The sequence below is a fragment of the Oryza glaberrima genome, chromosome 6 (genome assembly GCF_000147395.1).
Source record: "Oryza glaberrima chromosome 6, OglaRS2, whole genome shotgun sequence".
NCBI classification, from domain to species: Eukaryota; Viridiplantae; Streptophyta; class Magnoliopsida; order Poales; family Poaceae; genus Oryza; species Oryza glaberrima.
The window spans coordinates 18,501,255-18,513,516 of NC_068331.1; the positions used below are offsets into that span (position 1 = coordinate 18,501,255).

Here is a 12,262-nt window from a genome sequence, read left to right on the forward strand (position 1 = left end):
ATCTAACAGCAATATATCACATTGTCCTATAGTTAACAACGCATACCGCGCAGGTGTATGCCGTATCCTTTCGGACCTTCATGAAACCGGTGCTTCCACAACTGGTTCAACAACAACTTGTTCAACCTGTTGAACAACATCTTGCTCAGCTTGTTGTGGTTGTGTGGACGTTGAAGCATTTTCCTGTGTTTTCTGAATTTCTTCAAGTCGCACCATGCTCCCACTATCCTTTCTTGAAATAAACTCTTTTTCCAAGAAAACACCATGTCGGGCGACAAACACTTTGCCCTCTTCCCGATTATAAAAATAATATCATTTCGTTTCCTTAGGATACCCCACAAAGAAGCACTTATCTGATTTAGGTGTGAGTTTGTACGATTGCAAACGTTTTACATAGACCTCACAGCCCCAAATCTTTAGGAAAGACAAACTAGGACGCTTCCCTGTCCATATCTCATATTGTGTCTTATCCACTGATTTTGATAGAACCCTGTTTAGTGTGAACGCAGCTGTCTCTAGAGCGTAACCCTAAAAGCTTAGCGGCAGATCAGTTTGACTCATCATTGATCGCACCATGTCCAACAATGTACGATTCCTCCGTTCAGACACCCCATTCCACTAAGGCATTCCTGGCGGAGTGAGTTGTGGAACAATTCCACACTCCTTTAGATGATTGCCAAATTCAAGGCTCAAGTACACTCCACCACGATCAGATCGTAGATACTTGATTGTCTTGCCCAAATGATTTTGTTCCTCATTCTGAAATTCCTTGAACTTTTCAAAGGACTCAGACTTATGCCTCATTAAGTAGACATAACCATATCTACTAAAGTTATCGGTAGGGGGTAATAAAGTACCCAAAACCACCTCTGACAGTTGAGCTCATTGGTCCACATACATCAGTATATACTAGTCCCAATAGTTCACTTGCCCTTTCACTTTGACCCGTGAAAGGTGCCTTTGTCATTTTGCCAAGTAAACAAGATTCGCATGTCTCAAATGATTCAAAATCAAACGAGTGTAGATGTCCATCTCTATGAAGCTTCTCCATGCGTTTCTCATTTATATGACCCAAGCGACAATGCCAAATAAAAGTGGGATTCAAATCATTAGGACGTTGCCTTTTTGCATTAATGTTATAGACTGAACATCCATCAAGATTCACAATGTATAAGCCAACTCTCGGCTAAGGGGAAAGCCAAGCTTATCCAGCCTCTCGGTGTAACCAATCATTTTGATTACATGTGGGCTCACTGGATTACCTTCTGCAAGCCTGCACGCAAACAAAGACTTTGAGGTATTAAACCTCTCAGCTCTTGCTTGGTCCTCAAACATGTTACGTAGTCCCGTGATTATCGTATGAGCATCCAATGCCTAGTAGCAAGCATGAGACAGCTTATATCAAGGTATTCATTGCATCGCCTTTCATGCTCCCTACGTTGAGCAGCAGGAGCATTGTTGGGCAAGTCAGCTGGAAAAGGCCGTGTAAGCACAAACTCTTTGTGCTCTTACCTGAGAACAATTATCAGGTTGCGATACCAATCCATGAAGTTTGTTCCAGTCAACTTCTCTTTCTCAAGAATAAACCGCAAGTTAAAATTAGATGGTGCAGGAGTTGCCATGATCTACAATAGAAATATATGTATGCAAAATCAGCACCATGTTTATATTTAACCTTTCATTAAACAATTTAACAAAAGATACTCCCACTATGTATTGTGAAACAAAATTCCCTCTAGTAACATCGTGAGTCAAGATCCTCATTTTATTAGTGTCTAGTGAGCTTTGGCATCACAGCTAGACAACTATTAAAATAGGTAAGCAACACCATGCTAATCACATCATATGTGACTCTTGTGTTGTTGGGGTGACATCTCCATGTCCAACCCAACCTATGCCCCAAGGTCCAAAACTATTTTGATAACCTTGTCAAGTAAACCAATAATCTCCGCATATAGATGTCCGACATCTATCCTATTTTATCATGATAAAAAGTAACACTTTGCTATGGCAAACCAATCACTTATAATCACAACCGTAATAGGTGCAATTATTGCAAGAGCATAAATTACACTTAACTTTTTTGAGGGAATCTATCCTACCATGTCATATCAAATATACAACAGCAATAAAGTAAGATAGATATAAAAACCCCAAGCGAAATCTAACGGGCAACGCACACGGCGGTCCCGCTAGCCGGTTAGCGAGAGTAATCAAATTATGCCGAAACCGAGTCAATCTCCTTGGCTCGTTTTTCTCATTGGCGTGCGGTTCCAGTGGACATCAGACTATCCGATGAACACAATCGCGCTCGGCCTTGGTGAGTACTAGACATTCCAGTGAAGTCACCAACACACATACCGATTGATCTCATCAACCCATGCGGCTATCGGTTCATCTCATGTTCCAATCACCTAAGAACTCATATACAACATAATAGATCTCATCTACTACATCCGCACATCAATTATATGCAATGATCTAGATCATAAACTATACAAGGCGGCTCTGATACCACTGTTGGGATACGCGTAGGCTACGATAGCATAAATCAAAATTTTCTATCGCGTAAACCAGGAACCATGCAAGTATTAGATCATAAATCGTTACGCGCTGTGCAGCGGAATAAGACGCTGAGAAGTCGAAGGAACTCTCACGAAGTAGCGCGCGTCGATGTAGAGGAAGTAGTCGATCGCACCAGCTCGACCTTCTCCTCATGCGTTCTCCTCGCCGTACTCCCACGCTGATCAGCACCGCAAACCAGCGGCGCCTCTACCGTATCCACACGTACAGGGACGGAACGCCACGCGCAGATGTGCCAGCACCCACGCGCGGCTAGGGTTTTGCTCGGGGAGGGAAGTGACGGCTAGGGTTTCTCTCGTGATGCAATGCCTCCGCCGGTCACACCCCTCACGAATATATAGGATCCATCACTCGGGCCTCCAAGGCCCGTAGGACTCCTATTCGGATCCCTATCCGAATTAAGCCCATATTGGATCTCTATCCAATCCCCTTATTCCGGCCCATTAAGCGTGCGACCCTGTAGGTTCATATATACTCGGCTGTAACCCGAAAACTCCTTTTCGGTCCACGCGTCAACAGCGGCCCCTAGCAGAACGTATTGACCCACCGGGCATATATAATGATCATATCGGCTGAACCTCTAGTGTATACTTGTATGAACTTCTTTGCCTCACAATATCGATTAAGCTTAAGGCTAGATATGTGCCATCCTCTAATAGCTCAATCATTCACTCGAACCTGTTGATAGATTATACAACTTGTGATTGACTCCTCAATCAACTTTGGCATGGCTATGCACTTCCATAATCTATAACATTGAGAGGCCCAGAGATATCTCTCCATAGGAGGGGCAAATCCCATCTTGATTATTCATATCCCACTGCATGTTTCATAGCATACCCGAAAACTACTTTTATAACTACCCAATTACGGAGTTGTGTTTAGCAGTCCCTAAGTAAGCTACTACACATGTTGAGAACCATGATAATCTCAGGTCTAAGGGTTCAACACCAACACTCAATGAGATCACTAATAACACAACACATATGGCACTTGCAGTGTCTCATGTTGGGTCTATCCAACAACATGTTCACCAACGTGTGTCCACATTATTAATTTGGTATCTCTATACATGATCCATGAGACATGATCATCAATTAATACATGTGCTGATCATATAAACATAAAGTGTCTTATGAAATAATCACATATTCATTAACCAATAAGGAGTTATCTATTTCAAGGAACAATGTTGGATAAATATGTAAACATAGTATGTGATACAATCATCTCTATGATTGCCTCTAGGGCATATCACTTACATGAGCTACACCGTTTCTCACTGTAAATGAGAGTCACCTGGGTGTGATCACGGGTTGGCGAGTTTTAATTCCTGTTGAATCAAAGACCCATAAACCCCAAAATAGACGAATTATCAACTTGTAAAAATAGGAGATGACTATTATGTGGATATCGTTAGTCACTCACTGTGTGATTGAATTAACAGAATAGATGGTCCCAAATGAACTGAGTTGGTTTGTAGTTACCTTTCATAGTAGCACCAGATTGATTTCCTCTTGGGATTCCTCCTTCTGTTGCCTCTTCTCACGGGCCTTTTTATTCCTCGCCTCCTTATCTTCCACACTCAATAAAGCGTACCTCTCTCTAGCACGCTTCCTTCTTAATTCAACGGCACTGAGATTAGTAATGTCGGAAAGAACTCCCAGGGTAGGATCACCCACTGAAACAAGAATGCGAAAAATATATGAATGGAAAGAATAAGCATATAGGGGCAGTGGACAAAGTGGACTACTCTCTGGACATGATAGAGCCGAAAAAAAATACTCACTTGGTATTGACGATGATGTAGGAGTGGAGACATAAGCATTATTATCCATTGCAAAGCTCGATGAGCAAAATAACTAACTTAACTGAAGATACAAAGAAGTGTCTCTTTCACCCCCTGCGATGGAAAACATAAATAGCTGGAAAAAATAGCTTTGCAAGATATTGCCAAAATAGGATGATTAAGTGCCTTGCAGAAATTTGCTGAAACTAATAGCCTAACCTGCCTGTATATAGTTTGAGGTTCTGTTTAGCGATAATGGATATCGTAGTTCTAGCTTGTTTATCATTTCATCAGGAACAAAGAATCATTTTTTATAGATATCAAACCATTTAAACGAAGCTAATACTCTAGTAGTGCTGACATCGGCTAGCAGCTTTGTGAATAATCGGGCAGACCTAAAATCCCAGGTATATACGCATAGGGTAAAATACAGCCCAGGGACTTAAAAACCGGATAAAGGTGAAACAAGAAATGGATAATCATATTCACTTCAATACGGTGGAACTATAAAAAGGCCCTAATCCCAACCAACACCTGCATGTAACCAACAAGTGCGACGACCAAAATTTTCACACAAACTCCACAGCGCTTCACGATCTGAACCAACATCCCGATCACCGATACTAACCAAAACGAAAACGACCTAACTGCAAGTTGTGATGACAAGTTTTTTGTTAGATCCTTGTCCTTATTTGTTTGATATAGATGATTGGGGGGGGGGGGGGGGGGGCGGGAGGTGGGTGTATTATCTTTATATGATCATCAGCATGTCCTTGTTTTCCACAGGAATAATATGCGTACCTTTATCTAAAGGAATAGTATGCGTACCTTCAAGGTCGACTTTTGGAGGAGACTGTCTCAGATGAAGGCTGATCACGAGCCGTCAGCGAGCAACAAGAGACTCCCTGTTAACCATAATTACAAAAAGTAATTATTTCAATCAGCATGAGTTATCGTTGCATGAAACTAATTCTCAGATGCAATTATGTATAAGCATATGTTGTTCTCCTTTAGATTTCAGAAATTTGCAGTAAACGGTATGCTACCTTGACGCCCCGAGATGATGAGGCAGAAGATGGTGAACAGGAGGACGAAGCAGAGGAATCCGAGGAGGATCTGGCAGCGGCGGGAGAGGCCGCTGTCGCCGGCGCGGTCGTTGTCCGGTCTGTCGTCAACGACGACGGCGTTGCGCTCGCCGGACTTGCGGGCCCCGTCGCAGAGGGTGCCGGAGAAGCGGCTGACGGAGGAGGACCTGAGTGGCAACAGGATGCGGCCAGCGAGGACGGCGGAGTGGTGGCGTGCGGATGGGGAAGGCGAGGACGGGGCGGCGAGGACGGGGCGTGGCGGAGGAAGTGGTGTGGGAGGCGTCGGCGGATGGAAGGCAAGCGCGAATGGTTCACGGAAGGAAAGCGAATGGCGGGGGAGGGAAGCCGGAAAAGCGAATCGCAAAAGCGGATCACGTGCGAACCGTCCGATATCCTGATCTAACGGTTGATAGGCGGTTGATAGGACGAGTGTCTGCCAGGTTTGGCTTCACCACCACTACTACAGAATTTTTAAGTAGTAGAAATATATTATAATAAAAAAGTAAGGTCAAAGATATATTTTATAAACCGGAGGAAGTATATAACACAACAACTGTCTGCGTAAATGAATTAATGGTATTGATTATTTGAAAACACAGCCATCTTTATCCGTCACAAACAATTTTGGCACAAATGGTACTGGATCTCCTTTACCGTCGCACTTAGTCAAAGAAACGAAATCGCTGCAACTACAGCATATATATGGACGTGATCGTCTAACTAAACTAATGTTTTTTTGATAAGGGTTAATTATCGTCATTAGTTATTAATTTCCCTCGTTCTATGGATAGGTTATTTCCTCCTCAAGATTGTAAGAGAAAATGCACTATATGTCGGAAGGATAGGTTATTTCTTGGGTAACGTAAGAAAATGCTCTATATACTAAAGTCCACAAAAACTAAACAGCATAAAAAATAATGTTTACAAAATGGAGTACCAATTTGTTTATGAGCTGTAATATTCTTAAGTAGTAATCACTAATTTTTTTAGATAATGAATTAAACTGGCCTCTACATAAGTAGTAATCACTAATAATATGTAGTAACCAAATGAGGTTAATAATTAAGGTGATTGACGATTTGCAAGCAAGCAATTAGCGATTTTATATTTAAAGCAATAAAATTGGATTTGTATACATGTAGTGTATCCTAAAGTCAGCAGGTAGCACCATTTGCCTAAGCCAAGACCATCATGACTGTACGGCAGCAATCATCATAATTAAAAAGGCCCAAACGGCTGCCTGCTGGAGTTTTAAATGAGGCCAATTAACCAACTCCTTTGTGATTAATTAGTTTTATTGAGAGGATTTCTTTTTCACTGGAGGTGGCCTGGCCGCCGCTCGCCATCCCCTGTAGCTCACTAGCTCTGCCACTGGGCAGTACGTCAGAGGAGTTTCTTCAGTGGTGAGTGGAGAGTGGAGACGATCCTGCTCCTGCGAGTGGCCATCTTGCTGGCTTGACTTCGATACAACTGAAGTTTAACATATATGCTAAGAATCAAGCGGCTAGCAATGCTAGCAATACCTTCTGATCGTGCACAGCCGAATCTGCAGAACTGTTATATGCTAGTAGTAGGTACTTCATCGAGCAACTCTTGAACTCAGCGGTGACTTGAGCAACTCTTGGCCACTAGCAATAAGCATGTGCCTCAATCCTGTAAGGCTCCTCTGAGTACCAGAGTCCTTGTTTTCTTTGGTTAGCTGAGAGCCACCGGATGCCACGTTGCTACGATGATGGAGAAACTTGCAAACAATGCCGTGCAAATGCATTCAAAAGCTTTGCTGTCAATCTATTTTCCTGTCTCCAGCAACTGTTAGTATGATCAAGGTCTGTCACAGCTACTACAATAGAAATTCCTAGTGCCTCCATGTCCTATTGCAATTCTCACCATACAGACTATGAAAGTTGTCATTTCCATAATCGTCCATTTTGCCCTTCTAGAAATAAAGAACTATGACATGGAGAACAGAACGCACCCACTATTTATCATGAATATGGTCATAAATCCAATTCTACCAACGGTGTGATGACAATAAATGTAACTTGCTGAATATTTTTTTTTCTCCGCAAATTTTGTAAAAGCCTAGACATTTTAATACTAGCATAACTTTGTGTCACCTGCCAAGTACTTTATCTTTTTTTTTTTTTGCTTATACAAGTACTAGAGTTATTTATATTTTATTTTATAAGCTAACTTACCTATTTGCATTTATTTCATTAGTTAGCGGGGAGCATACTAATGGATGTGCTCAGTCGAGAACCCACGAGACAAAGTGAATACTTATGTAACCTATGCCACCATACAGTGTGCTGATGGTGATTCATTCATTTCAACTTTTATCATAATTTTCTGCATGCGCTTCTTTATATTATGGAACAAAGTGTCAACATTGTATTAGTAATAACAGCGAATAGCATGATATACATACTCAACTACAAACCAATTTTGTTTGGAGTGGATATCCGTAAATTAATATTATTTTTTTCAATGTTGCCGTGACTTAGCTTTTTGTCAAAGATATCAATAGGGTATGTTTGGTTGCTATCTTGAGAAACCTGCATGAGTATTTTCCATACCTGAGGGTTTCTTGAGCTTGCCTACAAAATTTGTCTGTCCAATCATGACACAAATTCAAGATGGTGTTTGGTTGAAGCCCTAAGAATATACCTGAGTGGACATGAGGGTTAGGCAGTGTTTGGCTAATTTTTTGCCTAAGCATACATGTAGGTGGTGAGATTACCTTCTACGAAGATTTTGCTTGTTCATATATATGAAAAACAACAAGAATATTTGACGTGAAGCACATTCACATGTAAAAAGATTTGCAAATTGCACCTGCTTGAATTTTGTGTGCTTAAGGGTGTAGTTTGTGAGGGCATAAGAAAATAAGAAATACCAACACTAGACCTCATATGTTACTCACAATACTATAAAACCCCTAATAGGTACACCCAGAACTATTATAAGACAAATTATACCACAAAACCACTAATAAGCACTTGGCACGCGCAGAGCTCGTCGAGGCACTACTGCTTGCGCACACAGGACTGGCATGTGGACTTCTGGTTGGAGATTTTCCAGCGGAGGTGCCACTTGTCATCGTCCGCCACGGCGTCGTTGGCGTCCGTCTCATGTGAATTGTGATTTGGAGAAATGGATATTTGGATTTGGATGAACTTTTTGTCTAATGAGGATTGTGAGATGTGAGTTGTGATTTGGGGATTTTGATTCGGATTTGGGGCAACTAGGAGCAACTTGGTACATCGACTAGAATCGAGCCAATGCAATGGAACTTTTTTTTTCTCGCGTGTGCTTCAAATGCATAGGCTTGGAAAGGGATTGGATGGAGTTTTTCAAGACTGCGTGTACGTAAATACTGATTCTTGAGTGTTTTGACTACCGTGAAAAAGTTTTAACAAACAATCAATGAAGCATCTAATAGTCCCACAATTGCTATCGTTATAGCTGTTATTTAACAAAGACTAATGTTCAGTAAGAAATGAACACAATGCCCCCTATTAATAAATGATATAGGGTATCAGGCTGTAGTTAATTAGGTGTAGGATTGAGAAACAATAGAATTTGAGGTGATAAATGTGACAAAGTGTATTCTAACGTGACAAGATTTCTGGAACAAATTTTGAATACTAAAAAAATTGAATTGGATGTGATAAATGTGACGTACAACACCTTTGATACATATTTTTTCCTCGGTTACATAACATAATATTTACGTGTGCCAGCTTCGTAGTAGGGTCCGAATTAATCAGCACATGGATATGCAGATCGGTTACAGGTAGCTTGACGTCATGTCGTACGTGCACGGTAGGAAATTACCAAAGGTTTCCTGCAACAATACAATTCCCCTGCAGGGTCCTACACATATATACTGTTCGTCTCCACGCTTTGCTATACCAAGACCAACAAAACAAAATATTTTCAGATCTCCATAGAGATCGACAACGCCGACAAACACTAGCTAATCCGTCTGCATTAAGCCTGCAGTAAATCAAGGCGGCCATGGGACAGGGAAGCTCCGGCCCAGTCTCGTGGGATGCTGCTCTAGCCGTCTCCTACATCGCCGACGTCGCCGCAACCTGCAAGCACATGGAGGCCGGCGGGTGCAAGCTGCACCTCCTGACGTGTGGAGATTATGGGTACCGTATACCCACACGGCGTGGTTATCCGACTGGTTATAGGGGATAACTTATATATATGAAATATGTAACGGATCATGACTTGGGTATTACGTTTCCCTGTATATTATGGAACGGCCTAAAATCCTGGTTTGATAAGATTGTAAAGTAGATTTAGGAAACCGATACCGTGTTCTATCTTGTAATCCTACCCCCCATCTTATATAAGGTGGGCAGAAGGCCCTCTAAGGGGCATGAGACAACCTGATCGTCAGATCAATACACACCCGGCGGATTCAAATCCCCAAACAGGAGTAGGGTATTACCTCTCATTGAGAGAGCCTGAATCTGTCTAAATCCTTTGTCTCCACATCCATCCACTTTTAGGTCTCGTGAGCTACCCCTTTTATTATTACCGAATTCATGTTTCGACAATTGGTGCGCCAGGTAGGGGTGCGTCGAGTTTTCCGTCAAGAAGTGTGATGGAATCAAAATCAGGAGTAGCCGGATTTTCTTTCACCCCGAAGGTTGGCTTTCGGTTTCGACGGATTCGTCTTTTTTGATGGTGACTCCAACAATCTCTCCCTCTTCGACTTGGGTTTTAACCAGTCTGAGAGAACGGCGATCAAAGATTTACGTCATCAAGTTGGAGGCTTCAATCATCGGGGCCACCGATATCTCCTGTGCATCTCCACAAAGATCTCCGCTTCAGGAGCTACACTTTATGGTTACAAGAATAACCAGGTTCGTCGTTCCAATCTACTAATTAATCGTTATTAGATTGGTCTCTGACATAACTACTAATTAAATTAATCTATGCCTTGCATGTACTGTTGCTGGTTCTGACCTCCGAGTCTTTCGATCATTGTCACGAGAGATCAAGACATCAGCTCACCGAGCACACATCTCTATATGGGTCAAAACAAAAATACACTCGGCATGCAAGGAAAGCACTGGGCAGGTGGTCGGCACGAGCCCCAACACTTACCAGTACCCCAGCTATGGGAAAAGCAACGAACTCTATGCGGTTGATCAAGTCCGGAGCTATTGGTTTTGCATCTACATCCTAGAAGAATTGCTATACATACACATCGTTAATTGGTTGTCATGAGCTATCCTCAATAAGGGACACCAATTAATATTTCCATCCAGCTCATACGCATGTGAGCATATATGGCTACCTTGCCAACTAATCAGATCAGGAGTCCTAGCACCATACGTGAGGATAAATGATATATTAGGCTGACATCATCAGGAGATATTGTCTCGGACTCCGTCAAAACATGCTCCGGTTTTCCCTTCAAGCACTCCTCTGACATCATGAGCTTGAATTATAAACCACTACCGGATCAGTACAACACGGCGTTGAGTCTGGAAGTGCCTATGTCTTCATTATTACCGTTGGCTTGCATCCGTCGCTGTCGACTGGTGTTCTCGCCTATACGGTTGGTTGATCACACCACCGTTGACGGGCATCTTTGTCTTCACCGACTGGTCGCCTTTGTCGCCGCCGATTAGTGTCTTTGCCTTCATGACTGGCTTATTTCGTCGCCATTGACGGATGACTTCGTTCCTATATCGGTCATCTCTCCGTTACCAAGGGGAATATTACAAAGCTAAGTCATCATTAATTTTCTTCTTTATATAATATTTTTCTTTTCCTCTAACTCACTACGTCAATTAGTTCGCCATTGACTAGTGAGTCGGGGCTATAGATGCTATGTCATATTTTTTCAATAATTTTCATAATATTTATCTTGATTGTTTGCGAAATAATCCGAGTAACAACAAAGTGCCTATCGAGTTATGGAGTTCTATCTTCCTATGCTTTCCGTTTGGTTTTTCAATGGATAGTTGCCTTTGGGCTGATTCCTAGCACCCGGGGCTCGTTGGATGGACCGAGTAACGCAAGGTGTTAAGTATTATTCGGAATAAATCATAAGCATAGAGATAAGATAAATTTATTTTCTGCTCTTAACAATTGCAAAAGTACCCGAATAGTAAATTCTGATTCGTGAAACTTTGTTCCATTAATGACAAACTCATGTCACTCATATGCATGTTTGGGAAGTGCCTAGGCTGACTCCCGATGCTTGGGGGCTATGACTAGTCGGACAGAGTGTTTAAACGTACGGAGTCATCTACTCGGGGAAATCAAAATTGACAAGAGGAGAAATACATATTTATAAATATTTTAAAATACCTGAATTTTTCTCGAGTATTATATTTACATCAGAAGCTACTCATCCTATATGTTTGTTCTGCAGGATCCAGATCCAGATATGCATAAAAGGAATTTATGGCTTTAAGCTTATCTCTTACGCTCCAGGAATGGATCAGTTAGAACATCACCACCGGCTTGCCATCGTCGCCACCGACTGGTGTCTTCGCCTATATGGTTAGTTGGCATAGCACCGTTATTAGGCGTCTACATCTTCACCGCCGGCTTGCTTTCGCCGCCGCCGACTGGTGTCACCGCCTGTACGGCTGGCCTATTATGCCGCTGTTGTTGGGCGTCTGCATCTTCACCGACGGCTTCTTTTCGCCGCCGCCGACTGCTGTCACCGCCTGCACGGCGGGCCTATTATGCCACTGTTGTTGGGCGTCTACGTCTTCACCGACCGGCCGCCTTGTCCGCCGCCGACTGGTGTTTCTGCCTGCCCTCGTCT

The 12,262-nt window shown here is 42.4% G+C and overlaps 1 long non-coding RNA gene across 1 annotated transcript; it reads right to left on the reverse strand.

Annotated features, from left to right (window-relative positions):
• Window positions 1-3,619: 3,619 nt before the first annotated feature.
• LOC127777767 (uncharacterized) lies at window positions 3,620-5,223 on the reverse strand. The gene is made up of 4 exons (XR_008018367.1): window positions 5,201-5,223; window positions 4,373-4,486; window positions 4,071-4,264; window positions 3,620-3,916 (listed from the first exon to the last, which is right to left on the reverse strand). It is a non-coding gene; the product is annotated as an uncharacterized LOC127777767 (long non-coding RNA).
• Between the last annotated feature and the right edge of the window lie 7,039 nt (window positions 5,224-12,262).